Consider the following 18,792-nt stretch of genomic DNA (forward strand, 5'->3'; position numbering starts at 1 on the left):
CTCGCGCTACCGCATTGCTGCACTAGGTTTTGACAGGACGCAATGCGTTTATTCTGTTTCCACCCCCACCGCACCCACCCAGAGCCACACCCCTAAGATAGATAGTGGGGTCACGGATGTGACGGACTCGTCTCCGCATGCGACGACCCGGCACGCCACGTCGGCGCCTGCTCCGGCTCGTTCCTGTCTCGGCCTCGCAGAGGGAGGGGAGGGGGTCCTGACCCCCCTCCCCCTGCTCGGCCTCGCGCTACCGCATTGCTGCGCTAGGTTTTGACAGGACGCAATGCGGTTATTCTATTTCCACCCCCACCGCACACACCCCAGAGCCACACCCCTAAGATAAATAGTGGGGTCACGGATGTGACGGACTCACCTCGGCATGCGACAACGCGGCACGCCGCGTCATCGCCTGTTCTGGCTCATTCCTGTCTCGGCCTCGCAGGGGGAGGGGAGGGGGGTCCCGACCCACCTCCCCCCTGCTCGGCCTCGCGCTACTGCATTGCTGCGCTAGGTTTTGACAGGACGCAATGCGGTTATTCTGTTTCCACCCCCACTGCACCCACCCCAGAGCCACACCCCTAAGATAGATTGTGGGGTCACGGATGTGACGGACTCGCCTCCGCATGCGACGACACAGCACGCCACGTCGTCGCCTGCTCCGGCTCGTTCCTGTCTCGGCCTCGCAGAGGGAGGGGAGGGGGTCCTGACCCCCCTCCCCCCTGCTCGGCCTCGCGCTACCGCATTGCTGCGCTAGGTTTTGACAGGACGCAATGCGGTTATTCTATTTCCAACCCCACCGCACACACCCCAGAGCCACACCCCTAAGATAGATAGTGGGGTCACGGATGTGACGGACTCGCCTCTGCATGCGACGACGCGACACGCCGCGTCATCGCTTGTTCCGGCTCATTCCTGTCTCGGCCTCGCAGGGGGAGGGGAGGGGGTCCCGACCCCCTCCCCCCTGCTCGGCCTCGCGCTACCGCATTGCTGCACTAGGTTTTGACAGGATGCAATGCGGTTATTCTGTTTCCACCCCCACCGCACCCACCCAGAGCCACACCCCTAAGATAGATAGTGGGGTCACAGATGTGACAGACTCGTCTCCGCATGCGACGACGCGGCACGCCACGTCGTCGCCTGCTTCGGTTCGTTCCTGTCTCGGCCTCGCAGAGGGAGGGGAGGGGGTCCTGACCCCCTCCCCCTGCTCGGCCTCGCGCTACCGCATTGCTGCGCTAGGTTTTGACAGGACGCAATGCGGTTATTCTATTTCCACCCCCACCGCACACACCCCAGAGCCACACCCCTAAGATAGATAAAGGGGTCACGGATGTGACGGACTCGCCTCGGCATGCGACGACGCGGCACGCCGCGTCATTGCCTGTTCTGGCTCGTTCCTGTCTCGGCCTCGCAGGGGGAGGGGATGGGGGTCCCGACCCCCCTCCCCCTGCTCGGCCTCGCGCTACCGCATTGCTGCGCTAGGTTATGACAGGATGCAATGCGGTCATTCTGTTTCCACCCCCACCGCACACACCCCAGAGCCACACCCCTAAGATAGATAGTGGGGTCACGGATGTGACGGACTCGCCTCCGCATGCGACGACGCGGCACGCCGCATCGTCGCCTGCTCCGGCTCGTTCCTATCTCGGCCTCGCAAAGGGAGGGGAGGGGGTCCCTCCCCCTCCCCCCTGCTCGGCCTCGCGCTACCTCATTCCTGCGCTAGGTTTTGACAGGACGCAATTCGGTTATTCTGTTTCCACCCCCACCGCACACACCCAGAGCCACACCCCTAAGATAAATCGTGGGGTCATGGATGTGACGGACTCGCCTCTGCATGCCACGACGCGGCACGCAGCGTCGTCGCCTGTTCCGGCTCGTTCCTGTCTCGGCCTCGCGGGGGGAGGGGAGGGGGGTCCCGACCCCCTCCGCCCTACTCGGCCTTGCGCTACCGCATTGCTGCACTAGGTTTTGACAGGACGCAATGCGGTTATTCTGTTTCCACCCCCACCGCACCCACCCCAGAGCCACACCCCTAAGATTGATTTTGGGGTCACGGATGTGACGGACTCGCCTCCGCATGCGACGACACAGCAGGCCACGTCGTCGCCTGCTCCGGCTCGTTCCTGTCTCGGCCTCGCAGAGGGAGGGGAGGGGGTCCTGACCCCCCTCCCCCCTGCTCGACCTCGCGCTACCGCATTGCTGCGCTTGGTTTTGACAGGACGCAATGCGGTTATTCTATTTCCACCCCCACCGCACCCACCGCAGAGCCACACCCCTAAGATAGATTGTGGGGTCACGGATGTGACAGACTCGCCTCGGCATGCGACGACGCGGCACGCCGCGTCATCGCCTGTTCTGGCTCGTTCCTGTCTCGGCCTCGCATGGGGAGGGGAGGGGGGTCCCGACCCCCCTCCCCCTGCTCGGCCTCGCGCTACCGCATTGCTGCGCTAGGTTATGATAGGATGCAGTGCGGTTATTCTGTTTCCACCACCACCGCACACACCCCAGAGCCACACCCCTAAGATAGATAGTGGGGTCACGGATGTGACGGACTCGCCTCCGCATGCGACGACGCGGCACGCCGCATCGTCGCCTGCTCCGGCTCGTTCCTGTCTCGGCCTCGCAAAGGGAGGGGAGGGGGGTCCCTCCCCCCTCCCCCCTGCTCGGCCTCGCGCTACCTCATTCCTGCGCTAGGTTTTGACAGGACGCAATGCGGTTATTCTGTTTCCACCCCCACCGCACACACCCAGAGCCACACCCCTAAGATAGATAGTGGGGTCATGGATGTGACGGACTTGCCTCCGCATGCCACGACGCGGCACGCCGCGTCGTCGCCTGTTCCGGCTCGTTCCTGTCTCGGCCTCGCGGGGGGAGGGGAGGGGGGTCCCGACCCCCTCCGCCCTACTCGGCCTTGCGCTACCGCATTGCTGCACTAGGTTTTGACAGGACGCAATGCGGTTATTCTGTTTCCACCCCCACCGCACCCACCCCAGAGCCACACCCCTAAGATAGATTGTGGGGTCACGGATGTGACGGACTCGCCTCCGCATGCGACGACACAGCACGCCACGTCGTCGCCTGCTCCGGCTCGTTGCTGTCTCGGCCTCGCAGAGGGAGGGGAGGGGGTCCTGACCCCCCTCCCCCCTGCTCGGCCTCGCGCTACCGCATTGCTGCGCTAGGTTTTGACAGGACGCAATGCGGTTATTCTATTTCCACCCCCACCGCACCCACCCCAAAGCCACACCCCTAAGATAGATTGTGGGGTCACGGATGTGACGGACTCACCTCGGCATGCGACAACGCGGCATGCGGCGTCATCGCCTGTTCTGGCTCATTCCTGTCTCGGCCTCGCAGGGGGAGGGGAGGGGGGTCCCGACCCACCCCCCCCCCTGCTCGGCCTCGCGCTACTGCATTGCTGCGCTAGGTTTTGACAGGACGCAATGCGGTTATTCTGTTTCCACCCCCACCGCACCCACCCCAGAGCCACACCCCTAAGATGGATTGTGGGGTCACGGATGTGACGGACTCGCCTCCGCATGCGACGACACAGCACGCCACGTCGTCGCCTGCTCCGGCTCGTTCCTGTCTCGGCCTCGCAGAGGGAGGGGAGGGGGTCCTGACCCCCCTCCCCCCTGCTCGGCCTCGCGCTACCGCATTGCTGCGCTAGGTTTTGACAGGACGCAATGCGGTTATTCTATTTCCAACCCCACCGCACACACCCCAGAGCCACACCCCTAAGATAGATAGTGGGGTCACGGATGTGACGGACTCGCCTCTGCATGCGACGACGCGACACGCCGCGTCATCGCTTGTTCCGGCTCATTCCTGTCTCGGCCTCGCAGGGGGAGGGGAGGGGGTCCCGACCCCCTCCCCCTGCTCGGCCTCGCGCTACCGCATTGCTGCACTAGGTTTTGACAGGACGCAATGCGGTTATTCTGTTTCCACCCCCACCGCACCCACCCAGAGCCACACCCCTAAGATAGATAGTGGGGTCACAGATGTGACAGACTCGTCTCCGCATGCGACGACGCGGCACGCCACGTCGTCGCCTGCTTCGGCTCGTTCCTGTCTCGGCCTCGCAGAGGGAGGGGAGGGGGTCCTGACCCCCTCCCCCTGCTCGCCCTCGCGCTACCGCATTGCTGCGCTAGGTTTTGACAGGACGCAATGCGGTTATTCTATTTCCACCCCCACCGCACACACCCCAGAGCCACACCCCTAAGATAGATAGTGGGGTCACGGATGTGACGGACTCGCCTCGGCATGCGACGACGCGGCACGCCGCGTCATTGCCTGTTCTGGCTCGTTCCTGTCTCGGCCTCGCAGGGGGAGGGGAGGGGGGTCCCTCCCCCCTCCCCCCTGCTCGGCCTCGCGCTAAAGCATTGCTGCACTTGGTTTTGACAGGACGCAATGCGGTTATTCTGTTTCCACCCCCACCGCACCCACCCAGAGCCACACACCTAAGATAGATAGTGGGGTCACAGATGTGACAGACTCGCCTCCGCATGCGACGACACAGCACGCCACATCGTCGCCCGCTCCGGCTCGTTCCTGTCTCGGCCTCGCAGAGGGAGGGGAGGGGGTCCTGACCCCCCTCCCCCCTGCTCGGCCTCGCGCTACCGCATTGCTGCGCTAGGTTTTGACAGGACGCAATGCGGTTATTCTATTTCCACCCCCACCGCACCCACCCCAGAGCCACACCCCTAAGATAGATTGTGGGGTCACGGATGTGACAGACTCGCCTCCGCATGCGACGACACAGCACGCCATGTCGTCGCCTGCTCCGGCTCGTTCCTGTGTCGGCCTCGCAGAGGGAGGGGAGGGGCTCCTGACCCCCCTCCCCCCTGCTCAGCCTCGCGCTACCGCATTGCTGCGCTAGGTTTTGACAGGACGCAATGCGGTTATTCTATTTCCACCCCCACCGCACACACCCAGAGCCACACCCCTAAGATAGATAGTGGGGTCACGGGTGTGACGGACTCGCCTCGGCATGCGACGACGCGGCACGCCGCGTCATCGGCTGTTTTGGCTCGTTCCTGTCTCGGCCTCGCAGGGCGAGGGAAGGGGGTTCCCGACCCCCCTCCCCCCTGCTCGGCCTCGCGCTACCGCATTGCTGCGCTAGGTTATGATAGGACGCAATGCGGTTATTCTGTTTCCACCCCCACCGCACACACCCCAGAGCCACACCCCTAAGATAGATAGTGGGGTCACGGATGTGACGGACTCGCCTCTGCATGCGATGACGCGGCACGCCGCATCATCGCCTGTTCCGGCTCGTTCCTGTCTCGGCCTCGCAAGGGGAGGGGAGGGGGGTCCCGACCCCCTCCCCCTTGCTCGGCCTCGCGCTACCGCATTGCTGCACTAGGTTTTGACAGGACGCAATGCGTTTATTCTGTTTCCACCCCCACCGCACCAACCCAGAGCCACACCCCTAAGATAGATAGTGGGGTCACGGATGTGACGGACTCGTCTCCGCATGCGACGACCCGGCACGCCACGTCGGCGCCTGCTCCGGCTCGTTCCTGTCTCGGCCTCGCAGAGGGAGGGGAGGGGGTCCTGACCCCCCTCCCCCTGCTCGGCCTCGCGCTACCGCATTGCTGCGCTAGGTTTTGACAGGACGCAATGCGGTTATTCTATTTCCACCCCCACCGCACACACCCCAGAGCCACACCCCTAAGATAAATAGTGGGGTCACGGATGTGACGGACTCACCTCGGCATGCGACAACGCGGCACGCCGCGTCATCGCCTGTTCTGGCTCATTCCTGTCTCGGCCTCGCAGGGGGAGGGGAGGGGGGTCCCGACCCACCTCCCCCCTGCTCGGCCTCGCGCTACCGCATTGCTGCACTAGGTTTTGACAGGATGCAATGCGGTTATTCTGTTTCCACCCCCACCGCACCCACCCAGAGCCACACCCCTAAGATAGATAGTGGGGTCACAGATGTGACAGACTCGTCTCCGCATGCGACGACGCGGCACGCCACGTCGTCGCCTGCTTCGGTTCGTTCCTGTCTCGGCCTCGCAGAGGGAGGGGAGGGGGTCCTGACCCCCTCCCCCTGCTCGGCCTCGCGCTACCGCATTGCTGCGCTAGGTTTTGACAGGACGCAATTCGGTTATTCTGTTTCCACCCCCACCGCACACACCCAGAGCCACACCCCTAAGATAAATCGTGGGGTCATGGATGTGACGGACTCGCCTCTGCATGCCACGACGCGGCACGCCGCGTCATCGCCTGTTCCGGCTCGTTCCTGTCTCGGCCTCGCGGGGGGAGGGGAGGGGGGTCCCGACCCCCTCCGCCCTACTCGGCCTTGCGCTACCGCATTGCTGCACTAGGTTTTGACAGGACGCAATGCGGTTATTCTGTTTCCACCCCCACCGCACCCACCCCAGAGCCACACCCCTAAGATTGATTTTGGGGTCACGGATGTGACGGACTCGCCTCCGCATGCGACGACACAGCAGGCCACGTCGTCGCCTGCTCCGGCTCGTTCCTGTCTCGGCCTCGCAGAGGGAGGGGAGGGGGTCCTGACCCCCCTCCCCCCTGCTCGACCTCGCGCTACCGCATTGCTGCGCTTGGTTTTGACAGGACGCAATGCGGTTATTCTATTTCCACCCCCACCGCACCCACCGCAGAGCCACACCCCTAAGATAGATTGTGGGGTCGCGGATGTGACAGACTCGCCTCGGCATGCGACGACGCGGCACGCCGCGTCATCGCCTGTTCTGGCTCGTTCCTGTCTCGGCCTCGCAGGGGGAGGGGAGGGGGGTCCCGACCCCCCTCCCCCTGCTCGGCCTCGCGCTACCGCATTGCTGCGCTAGGTTATGATAGGATGCAGTGCGGTTATTCTGTTTCCACCCCCACCGCACACACCCCAGAGCCACACCCCTAAGATAGATAGTGGGGTCACGGATGTGACGGACTCGCCTCCGCATGCGACGACGCGGCACGCCGCATCGTCGCCTGCTCCGGCTCGTTCCTGTCTCGGCCTCGCAAAGGGAGGGGAGGGGGGTCCCTCCCCCCTCCCCCCTGCTCGGCCTCGCGCTACCTCATTCCTGCGCTAGGTTTTGACAGGACGCAATGCGGTTATTCTGTTTCCACCCCCACCGCACACACCCAGAGCCACACCCCTAAGATAGATAGTGGGGTCATGGATGTGACGGACTCGCCTCCGCATGCCACGACGCGGCACGCCGCGTCGTCGCCTGTTCCGGCTCGTTCCTGTCTCGGCCTCGCGGGGGGAGGGGAGGGGGGTCCCGACCCCCTCCGCCCTACTCGGCCTTGCGCTACCGCATTGCTGCACTAGGTTTTGACAGGACGCAATGCGGTTATTCTGTTTCCACCCCCACCGCACCCACCCCAGAGCCACACCCCTAAGATAGAATGTGGGGTCACGGATGTGACGGACTCGCCTCCGCATGCGACGACACAGCACGCCACGTCGTCGCCTGCTCCGGCTCGTTCCTGTCTCGGCCTCGCAGAGGGAGGGGAGGGGGTCCTGACCCCCCTCCCCCCTGCTCGGCCTCGCGCTACCGCATTGCTGCGCTAGGTTTTGACAGGACGCAATGCGGTTATTCTGTTTCCACCCCCACCGCACCCACCCCAGAGCCACACCCCTAAGATAGATAGTGGGGTCACGGATGTGACGGACTCGTCTCCGCATGCGACGACACAGCACGCCACGTCGTCGCCTGCTCCGGCTCGTTCCTGTCTCGGCCTCGCAGAGGGAGGGGAGGGGGTCCTGACCCCCCTCCCCCTGCTCGGCCTCGCGCTACCGCATTGCTGCGCTAGGTTTTGACAGGACGCAATGCGGTTATTCTATTTCCACCCCCACCGCACACACCCCAGAGCCACACCCCTAAGATAAATAGTGGGGTCACGGATGTGACGGACTCGCCTCGGCATGCGACAACGTGGCACGCCGGGTCATCGCCTGTTCTGGCTCATTCCTGTCTCGGCCTCGCAGGGGGAGGGGAGGGGGGTCCTGACCCACCTCCCCCCTGCTCGGCCTCGCTCTACCGCATTGCTCCGCTAGGTTTTGACAGGACGCAATGCGGTTATTCTGTTTCCACCCCCACCGCACCCACCCCAGAGCCACACCCCTAAGATAGATAGTGGGGTCACGGATGTGACGGACTCGCCTCCGCATGCGACGACACAGCACGCCACGTCGTCGCCTGCTCCGGCTCGTTCCTGTCTCGGCCTCGCAGAGGGAGGGGAGGGGGTCCTGACCCCCCTCCCCCTGCTCGGCCTCGCGCTACCGCATTGCTGCGCTAGGTTTTGACAGGACGCAATGCGGTTATTCTATTTCCACCCCCACCGCACCCACCCCAGAGCCACACCCCTAAGATAGATAGTGGGGTCACGGATGTGACGGACTCGCCTCCGCATGCGACGACACAGCACGCCACGTCGTCGCCTGCTCCGGCTCGTTCCTGTCTCGGCCTCGCAGAGGGAGGGGAGGGGGTCCTGACCCCCCTCCCCCTGCTCGGCCTCGCGCTACCGCATTGCTGCGCTAGGTTTTGACAGGACGCAATGCGGTTATTCTGTTTCCACCCCCACCGCACCCACCCCAGAGCCACACCCCTAAGATAGATTGTGGGGTCACGGATGTGACGGACTCGCCTCCGCATGCGACGACACAGCACGCCACGTCGTCGCCTGCTCCGGCTCGTTCCTGTCTCGGCCTCGCAGAGGGAGGGGAGGGGGTCCTGACCCCCCTCCCCCCTGCTCGGCCTCGCGCTACCGCATTGCTGCGCTAGGTTTTGACAGGACGCAATGCGGTTATTCTATTTCCACCCCCACCGCACCCACCCCAGAGCCACACCCCTAAGATAGATTGTGGGGTCACGGATGTGACGGACTCACCTCCGCATGCGACGACACAGCACGCCACGTCGTCGCCTGCTCCGGCTCGTTCCTGTCTCGGCCTCGCAGAGGGAGGGGAGGGGCTCCTGACCCCCCTCCCCCCTGCTCGGCCTCGCGCTACCGCATTGCTGCGCTAGGTTTTGACCGGGCGCAATGCGGTTATTCTATTTCCACCCCCACCGCACACACCCAAGAGCCACACCCCTAAGATAGATAGTGGGGTCACGGATGTGACGGACTCGCCTCGGCATGCGACGACGCGGCACGCCGCGTCATCGCCTGTTCTGGCTCGTTCCTGTCTCGGCCTCGCAAGGGGATGGGAGGGGGGTCCCGACCCCTCCCCCCTGCTCGGCCTCGCGCTACCGCATTGCTGCGCTAGGTTATGACAGGACGCAATGCGGTTATTCTGTTTCCACCCCCACCGCACACACCCCAGATCCACACCCTGAGATAGATTGTGGGGTCACGGATGTGACGGACTCGCCTCCGCACGCGACGACACAGCACGCCACGTCATCGCCTGCTCCGGCTCGTTCCTGTCTCGGCCTCGCCGAGGGAGGGGAGGGGCTCTTGACCCCCCTCCCCCCTGCTCGGCCTCGCGCTACCGCATTGCTGCGCTAGGTTTTGACAGGACGCAATGCGGTTATTCTATTTCCACCCCCACCGCAAACACCCCAGAGCCACACCCCTAAGATAGATAGTGGGGTCACGGATATGACGGACTCGCCTCTGCATGCGACGACGCGGCACGCCGCGTCATCGCCTGTTCCGGCTCGTTCCTGTCTCGGCCTCGCAAGGGGAGGGGAGGGGGTCCCGACCCCCTCCCCCTTGCTCGGCCTCGCGCTACCGCATTGCTACACTAGGTTTTGACAGGACGCAATGCGGTTATTCTGTTTCCACCACCACCGCACCCACCCAGAGCCACACCCCTAAGATAGATAGTGGGGTCACGGATGTGACGGACTCGTCTCCGTATGCGACGACGCGGCACGCCACGTCGTCGCCTGCTCCGGCTCGTTCCTGTCTCGGCCTCGCAGAGGGAGGGGAGGGGGTCCTGACCCCCCTCCCCCTGCTCGGCCTCGCGCTACCGCATTGCTGCGCTAGGTTTTGACAGGACGCAATGCGGTTATTCTATTTCCACCCCCACCGCACACAACCCAGAGCCACACCCCTAAGATAAATAGTGGGGTCACGGATGTGACGGACTCGCCTCGGCATGCGACAACGTGGCACGCCGGGTCATCGCCTGTTCTGGCTCATTCCTGGCTCGGCCTCGCAGGGGGAGGGGAGGGGGGTCCCGACCCACCTCCCCCCTGCTCGGCCTCGCGCTACCGCATTCCTGCGCTAGGTTTTGACAGGACGCAATGCGGTTATTCTATTTCCACCCCCACCGCACCCACCGCAGAGCCACACCCCTAAGATAGATAGTGGGGTCACGGATGTGACGGACTCGTCTCCGCATGCGACGACGCGGCACGCCACGTCGTCGCCTGCTCCGGCTCGTTCCTGTCTCGGCCTCGCAGAGGGAGGGGAGGGGGTCCTGACCCCCCTCCCCCTGCTCGGCCTCGCGCTACCGCATTGCTGCGCTAGGTTTTGACAGGACGCAATGCGGTTATTCTATTTCCACCCCCACCGCACACACCCCAGAGCCACACCCCTAAGATAAATAGTGGGGTCACGGATGTGACGGACTCGCCTCGGCATGCGACAACGTGGCACGCCGGGTCATCGCCTGTTCTGGCTCATTCCTGGCTCGGCCTCGCAGGGGGAGGGGAGGGGGGTCCCGACCCACCTCCCCCCTGCTCGGCCTCGCGCTACCGCATTCCTGCGCTAGGTTTTGACAGGACGCAATGCGGTTATTCTATTTCCACCCCCACCGCACCCACCGCAGAGCCACACCCCTAAGATAGATAGTGGGGTCACGGATGTGACGGACTCGTCTCCGCATGCGACGACGCGGCACGCCACGTCGTCGCCTGCTCCGGCTCGTTCCTGTCTCGGCCTCGCAGAGGGAGGGGAGGGGGTCCTGACCCCCCTCCCCCTGCTCGGCCTCGCGCTACCGCATTGCTGCGCTAGGTTTTGACAGGACGCAATGCGGTTATTCTATTTCCACCCCCACCGCACACACCCCAGAGCCACACCCCTAAGATAAATAGTGGGGTCACGGATGTGACGGACTCGCCTCGGCATGCGACAACGTGGCACGCCGGGTCATCGCCTGTTCTGGCTCATTCCTGTCTCGGCCTCGCAGGGGGAGGGGAGGGGGGTCCCGACCCACCTCCCCCTGCTCGGCCTTGCGCTACCGCATTGCTGCGCTAGGTTTTGACAGGACGCAATGCGGTTATTCTGTTTCCACCCCCACCGCACCCACCCCAGAGCCACGCCCCTAAGATAGATAGTGGGGTCACGGATGTGACGGACTCGCCTCCGCATGCGACGACACAGCACGCCGCGTCGTCGCCTGCTCCGGCTCTTTCCTGTCTCGGCCTCGCAGAGGGAGGGGAGGGGGTCCTGACCCCCCTCCCCCTGCTCGGCCTCGCGCTACCGCATTGCTGCGCTAGGTTTTGACAGGACGCAATGCGGTTATTCTATTTCCACCCCCACCGCACACACCCCAGAGCCACACACCTAAGATAAATAGTGGGGTCACGGATGTGACGGACTCGCCTCGGCATGCGACAACGTGGCACGCCGCGTCATCGCCTGTTCTGGCTCATTCCTGTCTCGGCCTCGCAGGGGGAGGGGAGGGGGGTCCCGACCCACCTCCCCCCTGCTCGGCCTTGCGCTACCGCATTGCTGCGCTAGGTTTTGACAGGACGCAATGCGGTTATTCTGTTTCCACCCCCACCGCACCCACCCCAGAGCCACACCCCTAAGATAGATAGTGGGGTCACGGATGTGACGGACTCGCCTCGGCATGTGACGACGCGGCACGCCGCGTCATTGCCTGTTTTGGCTCAGTCCTGTCTCGGCCTCTCAGGGGGAGGGGGTCCCGACCCCCTCTCCCCTGCTCGGCCTCGCGCTACCGCATTGCTGCGCTAGGTTTTGACAGGACGCAATGCGGTTATTCTGTTTCCACCCCCACCGCACCCACCCCAGAGCCACACCCCTAAGATAGATAGTGGGGTCACGGATGTGACGGACTCGCCTCCGCATGCGACGACACAGCACGCCACGTCGTCGCTTGCTCCGGCTCGTTCCTGTCTCGGCCTCGCAGAGGGAGGGGAGGGGGTCCTGACGCCCCTCCCCCCTGCTCAGCCTCGCGCTACCGCATTGCTGCGCTAGGTTTTGACAGGACGCAATGCGGTTATTCTATTTCCACCCCCGCCGCACCCACCCCAGAGCCACACCCCTAAGATAGATTGTGGTGTCACGGATGTGACGGACTCGCCTCCGCATGCGACGACACAGCACGCCACGTCGTCGCCTGCTCCGGCTCGTTCCTGTCTCGGCCTCGCAGAGGGAGGGGAGGGGCTCCTGACCCCCCTCCCCCCTGCTTGGCCTCGCGCTACCGCATTGCTGCGCTAGGTTTTGACAGGACGCAATGCGGTTATTCTATTTCCACCCCCACCGCACACACCCCAGAGCCACACCCCTAAGATAGATAGTGGGGTCACGGATGTGACGGACTCGCCTCTGCATGCGACGACGCGGCACGCCGCATCATCGCCTGTTCCGGCTCGTTCCGGTCTCGGCCTCGCAAGGGGAGGGGAGGGGGGGTCCCGACCCCCTCCCCCTTGCTCGGCCTCGCGCACCGCATTGCTGCACTAGGTTTTGACAGGACGCAATGCGGTTATTCTGTTTCCACCCCCACCACACCCACCCAGAGCCACACCCCTAAGATAAATAGTGGGGTCACGGATGTGACGGACTCGCCTCGGTATGCGACCACGCGGCACGCCGCGTCATCGCCTGTTCTGGCTCATTCCTGTCTCGGCCTCGCAGGGGGAGGGGAGGGGGGTCCCGACCCCCCTCCCCCCTGCTCGGCCTCGCGCTACCGCATTGCTGCGCTAGGTTTTGACAGGACGCAATGCGGTTATTCTGTTTCCACCCCCACCGCACCCACCGCAGAGCCACACCCCTAAGATAGATAGTGGGGTCACGGATGTGACGGACTCGCCTCGGCATGCGACGACGCGGCACGCCGCGTCCTCGCCTGTTCTGGCTCATTCCTGTCTCGGCCTCGCAGGGGCCTGCTCGGCCTCGCGCTACCGCATTGCTGCGCTAGGTTTTGACAGGACGCAATGGGGTTATTCTGTTTCCACCCCCACCGCACCCACCCCAGAGCCACACAACTAAGATAGATAGTGGGGTCACGGATGTGACGGACTCGCCACGTCGTCGCCTGCTCCGGCTCGTTCCTGTCTCGGCCTCGCAGAGGGAGGGGAGGGGGTTCCCGACCCCCTCCCCCCTGCTCGGCCTCACGCTACCGCATTGCGGCGCTAGGTTTTGACAGGACGCAATGTGGTTATTCTGTTTCCACCCGCACCGCACCCACCCTAGAGCCACACCCCTAAGATAGATAGTGGGGTCACGGATGTGACGGACTCGCCTCCGCATGCGATGACACAGCACGCCACGTCGTCGCCTGCTCCGGCTCGTTCCTGTCTCGGCCTCGCAGAGGGAGGGGAGGGGGCCCAGACCCCCTTCCCCCCTGCTCGGCCTCGCGCTACCGCATTGCTGCGCTAGGTTTTGACAGGACGCAATGCGGTTATTCTATTTGCACCGCCACCGCACCCACCCCAGAGCCACACCCCTAAGATAGATTGTGGGTTCACGGATGTGACGGACTCGCCTCCGCATGCGACGACACAGCACGCCACGTCGTCGCCTGCTCCGGCTCGTTCCTGTCTCGGCCTCGCAGAGGGAGGGGAGGGGCTCCTGACCCCCCCTCCCGCTGCTCGGCCTCGCGCTACCGCATTGCTGCGCTAGGTTTTGACAGGACGCAATGCGGTTATTCTATTTCCACCCCCACCGCACACACCCCAGAGCCACACCCCTAAGATAGATAGTGGGGTCACGGATGTGATGGACTCGCCTCGGCATGCGACGACGCGGCATGCCGCGTCATCGCCTGTTCTGGCTCGTTCCTGTCTCGGCCTCGCAGGGGGAGGGGAGGGGTGTCCCGACCCCCCTCCCCCCTGCTCGGCCTCGCGCTACCGCATTGCTGCGCTAGGTTTTGACAGGATGCAATGCGGTTATTCTTTTTCCACCCCCACCGCACCCACCCCAGACCCACACCCCTAAGATAGATAGTGGGGTCACGGATGTGACGGACTCGCCACGTCGTCGCCTGCTCCGGCTCGTTCCTGTCTCGGCCTCGCAGAGGGAGGGGAGGGGGGTCCCGACCCCCTCCCCCCTGCTCGGCCTCGCGCTACCGCATTGCTGCCCTAGGTTTTGACAGGACGCAATGCGGTTATTCTGTTTCCACCCCCACCGGACCCACCCCAGAGCCACACCCCTAAGATAGATAGTGGGGTCACGGATGTGACGGACTCGCCTCCGTATGCGACGACGCGGCACGCCACGTCGTCGCCTGCTCCGGCTCGTTCCTGTCTCGGCCTCGCAGTGGGAGGAGAGGGGGTCCTGACCCCCCTCCCCTGCTCGGCCTCGCGCTACCGCATTGCTGCGCTAGGTTTTGACAGGACGCAATGCGGTTATTCTATTTCCACCCCCACCGCACACACCCCAGAGCCACACCCCTAAGATAGATAGTGGGGTCACGGATGTGACGGACTCGCCTCGGCATGCGACGACGCGTCACGCCGCGTCATCGCCTGTTCTGGCTCGTTCCTGTCTCGGCCTCGCAAGGGGAGGGGAGGGGGGTCCCGACCCCCCTCCCCCCTGTTCGGCCTCGCGCTACCGCATTGCTGCGCTAGGTTATGACGGGATGCAATGCGGTTATTCTGTGTCCACCCCCACCGCACACACCGCAGAGCCACACCCCTAAGATAGATAGTGGGGTCACGGATGTGACGGACTCGCCTCCGCATGCGACGGCGCGGCACGCCACGTCGTCGCCGGCTCCGGCTCGTTCCATTCTCCGCCTCGTAGAGGGAGGCGAGGGGGTCCCTCCCCCTCCCCACTGCTCGGCCTCGTGCTACCGCATTGCTGCGCTAGGTTTTGACAGGACGCAATGCGGTTATTCTGTTTCCACCCCCACCGCACACACCCCAGAGCCACACCCCTAAGGTAGATAGTGGGGTCATGGATGTGACGGACTCGCCTCCGCATGCGACGACGCGGCACGCCGCATCGTCGCCTGCTCCGGCTCGTTCCTGTCTCGGCCTCGCAGAGGGAGGGGAGGGGGGTCCCTCCCCCCTCCCCCTTGCTCGGCCTCGCGCTACCTCATTCATGCGCTAGGTTTTTAGAAGACGCAATGCGGTTATTCTGTTTCCACCCCCACCGCACACACCCAGAGCCACACCCCTAAGATAGATAGTGGGGTCATGGATGTGACGGACTCGCCTCCGCATGCCACGATGCGGCACGCCGCGTCGTCGCCTGTTCCGGCTCGTTCCTGTCTCGGCCTCGCGGGGGAGGGGAGGGGGGTCCCGACCCCCTCCGCCCTACTCGGCCTTGCGCCACCGCATTGCTGCACTAGGTTTTGACAGGACGCAATGTGGTTATTCTCTTTCCACCCCCACCGCACCCACCCCAGAGCCACACCCCTAAGATAGATTCTGGGGTCACGGATGTGACGGACTCGCCTCCGCATGCGACGACCCAGCACGCCACGTCGTCGCCTGCTCCGGCTCGTTCCTGTCTCGGCCTCGGAGAGGGAGGGGAGGGGGTCCTGACCCCCCTCCCCCCTGCTCCGCCTCGCGCTACCACATTGCTGCGCTATGTTTTGACAGGACGCAATGCGGTTATTCTATTTCCACCCCCACCGCACACACCCCAGAGCCACACCCCTAAGATAGATAGTGGGGTCACGGATGTGACGGACTCGCCTCCACATGCGACGACCCGGCACGCCGCGTCATCGCCTGTTCCGGCTCGTTCCTGTCTCGGCCTCGTAGGGGGAGGGGAGGGGGGTCCCGACCCCCTCCCCCCTGCTCGGCCTCGCGCTACCGCATTGCTGCGCTAGGTTTTGACAGGACGCAATGCGGTTATTCTGTTTCCACCCCCACCGCACCCACCCAGAGCCAGACCCCTAAGATAGATAGTGGGGTCACGGATGTGACGGACTCGTCTCCGCATGCGACGACGTGGCACGCCACATCGTCGCCTGCTCCGGCTCGTTCCTGTATCGGCCTCGCAGAGGGAGTGGAGGGGGTCCTGACCCCCTTCCCCCTGCTCGGCCTCGCGCTACCGCATTGCTGCGCTAGGTTTTGATAGGGCGCAATGCGGTTTTTCTATTTCCACCCCCACCGCACACACCCCAGACCCACACCCCTAAGATAGATAGTGGGGTGACGGATATGACGGACTCGCCTCGACATGCGATGACGCGGCACGCCGCGTCATCGCCTGTTCCGGCTCGTTCCTGTCTCGGCCTCGCAGGGGGAGGGGAGGGGGTCCCGCCCCCCTCCCCCCTGCTCGGCCTCGCGCTACCGCATTGCAGCGCTAGGTTTTGACAGAACGCAATGCAGTTATTCTGTTTCCACCCCCACCGCACCAACCCCAGAGCCACACCCCTAAGATAGATAGTGGGGTCACGGATGTGACGGACTCGCCTCCGTATGCGACGACGCGGCACGCCACGTCGTCGCCTGCTCCAGCTCGTTCCTGTCTCGGCCTCCCAGATGGAGGGGAGGGGGGTCCCGACACCGCCCCCCCTACTCGGCCTCGCGCTACCGCATTGCTGCGCTAGGTTTTGAAAGGACGCAGTGCGGTTATTCTGTTTCCACCCCTACCACACACACCCCATAGCCACACCCCTATGTCGTGGAATTGTCACGGCAGATGTCCTCAAGCTAGGACTTAGTCGTGGAGCCATCGCCGCTAGGAAGCTTGAAGGGGTTAACGGGACAAGGAACACGAGGGTTTATACTGGTTCGGCCCCTTACGGTGAAGGTAAAAGCCTACGTCCAGTTGAGGTGGTATTGATTAGGGTTTCAATGACCAGGGAGCTTAACTGCCATGACCGGCTCTCGATGAGATCTTTCTTGTCCCTAAACCACTGCCGGGTTGTCCCTTTATATAGAGAGGTTGATGCCTAGCGGCTCTCAGAGTCCCAGCCGGCTCATAAAAGTGTCCGGCTCGGACTCTCAACTATTCTTGCCTTACGCTACAAGTCTCGCCATACGGCGGTTTATCACTACGGGCCTTAAACCATCTCCGGGCTTAAGCCCATCTTTGGCCCACCGTCTTCAGGCTTAGCTTCAGGCTTCAAGTGATGACCCTTATGAGTAACCCGGCCGCTTCTGGCGGGTGACTCTAAGGTTTATATCCTCAACATTAGGCCCCAGATTGATTTGATCCGGCTCATGTCAATCTTCAATTCTTTCGACAGAAAATCTCTGGCTTACAATTGTGTGAATGCCATAACCCGGCGTGACGTCATCCTCTGGACTTCGGGTAATCCGCCGTGACGTCATCTTCCATTAAGTCCATTTTTTACTCCATCAGATCCGCAACGGATCTTATCTTTACTGCCATCCCGAAAATCGAGGCGCCTCTCAGGCGAGATAACCGCGCCGTGGCCTCCTCGTTTCTCACGCCCACTTATGAGACTGGCCTTATAAATAGCCCGACCCTCGGGTCTTTCTCATTCTCCCTCTTTTGTCATCTCCTTCCTCTCACTACTCCCGTGCCGCTCGAGCTCCGCCGCCGCCGCGGCTGCAACAGAGCTCCGCGTCCTCGTCGTCCTTGGCCGCTGCATCACCCTGAACCGTCCAGAGAACCGCGGCGAACCCCTGCATCCGTAAGTTCCTTCCTCCTCGTAGGATAGATCTGCGTTAAGCTCCTGCTGTTCTTCCCGTGTTCTTCGCCATCGTTCGCAAGTTCTTGGTAGTTTTTATTTTTACTGCCTTTCTTGATCTCTATCTGCATAGGACGGCCGCGGTAGTGGTTTCACACCCATTCCAATGTTCATAGATCCCTTTCTACTGCATAGAAGTCCCATTTGAACCTGCGAACTTTCTCCTGCATCTGTTTTAGGTCTAGAAATTTTCTTTTTCAGCCGACCATTTTGATCCAAATTATTTACTGCAATGTGTGAAACCTGTTTTCACCACACTTAGTAAAAAACTGCAGTCGTTGAGTCATGGCGGTTTACATTTCCGGTTTAAAGAAAACACGCGCCGTAGAACCTTCCGGCTCAAAGGAAGCCACGCGCCGTAAAATTTTCCGGCTCACTTACAACAAGGCTGTAGACGATTTGAATTACTCTCAAGCACACTAGCGGCTTAGATAACCCGATGCACTTAGATATATGTCATTAGGCCCCTCCATAAGCCGCCACTTTAAACACTGAACTGTAAATTTCCTCCGGCTTACAATTAAACCGGACATCTTACTTTTATCATAGGCGTCCGACTTTCACCATGCCTCCCAAAGCTCCCAAAGCTCCCATCACATGCAATTGGATGAGGTCCAACGTCACCGATGAGACTTTAACAGATTTCATGAAGTCGGGTTACCTGCCTAAGAAGGACGTCATGTCCTACCGTGCCCCCGACCCATCAGAGGAGAGACCATAGCCAAGGGACAGGGAGGTGGTCATTTTTGCGGATCACATGAGCCGGGGCTTCGCACCGCCCGGCTCAAAGTTCTTTAGAGACGTGCTGAATTTCTTTGACCTGCGGCCACAAGACATAGGACCCAATTCATTGTCCAATATATGCAACTTCCAAGTGTTCTGCGAAGTCTACCTTGGAGAGGAGCCCAGCCTGCTGCTCTTCAGAGAGCTCTTCTACCTGAACCGTCAGAACGAGTGCGCCAACGGGCCAAGCTTGGAACTTGGCGGCATCTCCATTCAGCGACGGA

The sequence above is a fragment of the Aegilops tauschii genome, chromosome 5 (genome assembly GCF_002575655.3).
Source record: "Aegilops tauschii subsp. strangulata cultivar AL8/78 chromosome 5, Aet v6.0, whole genome shotgun sequence".
In the NCBI taxonomy this organism is placed as follows: Eukaryota; Viridiplantae; Streptophyta; class Magnoliopsida; order Poales; family Poaceae; genus Aegilops; species Aegilops tauschii.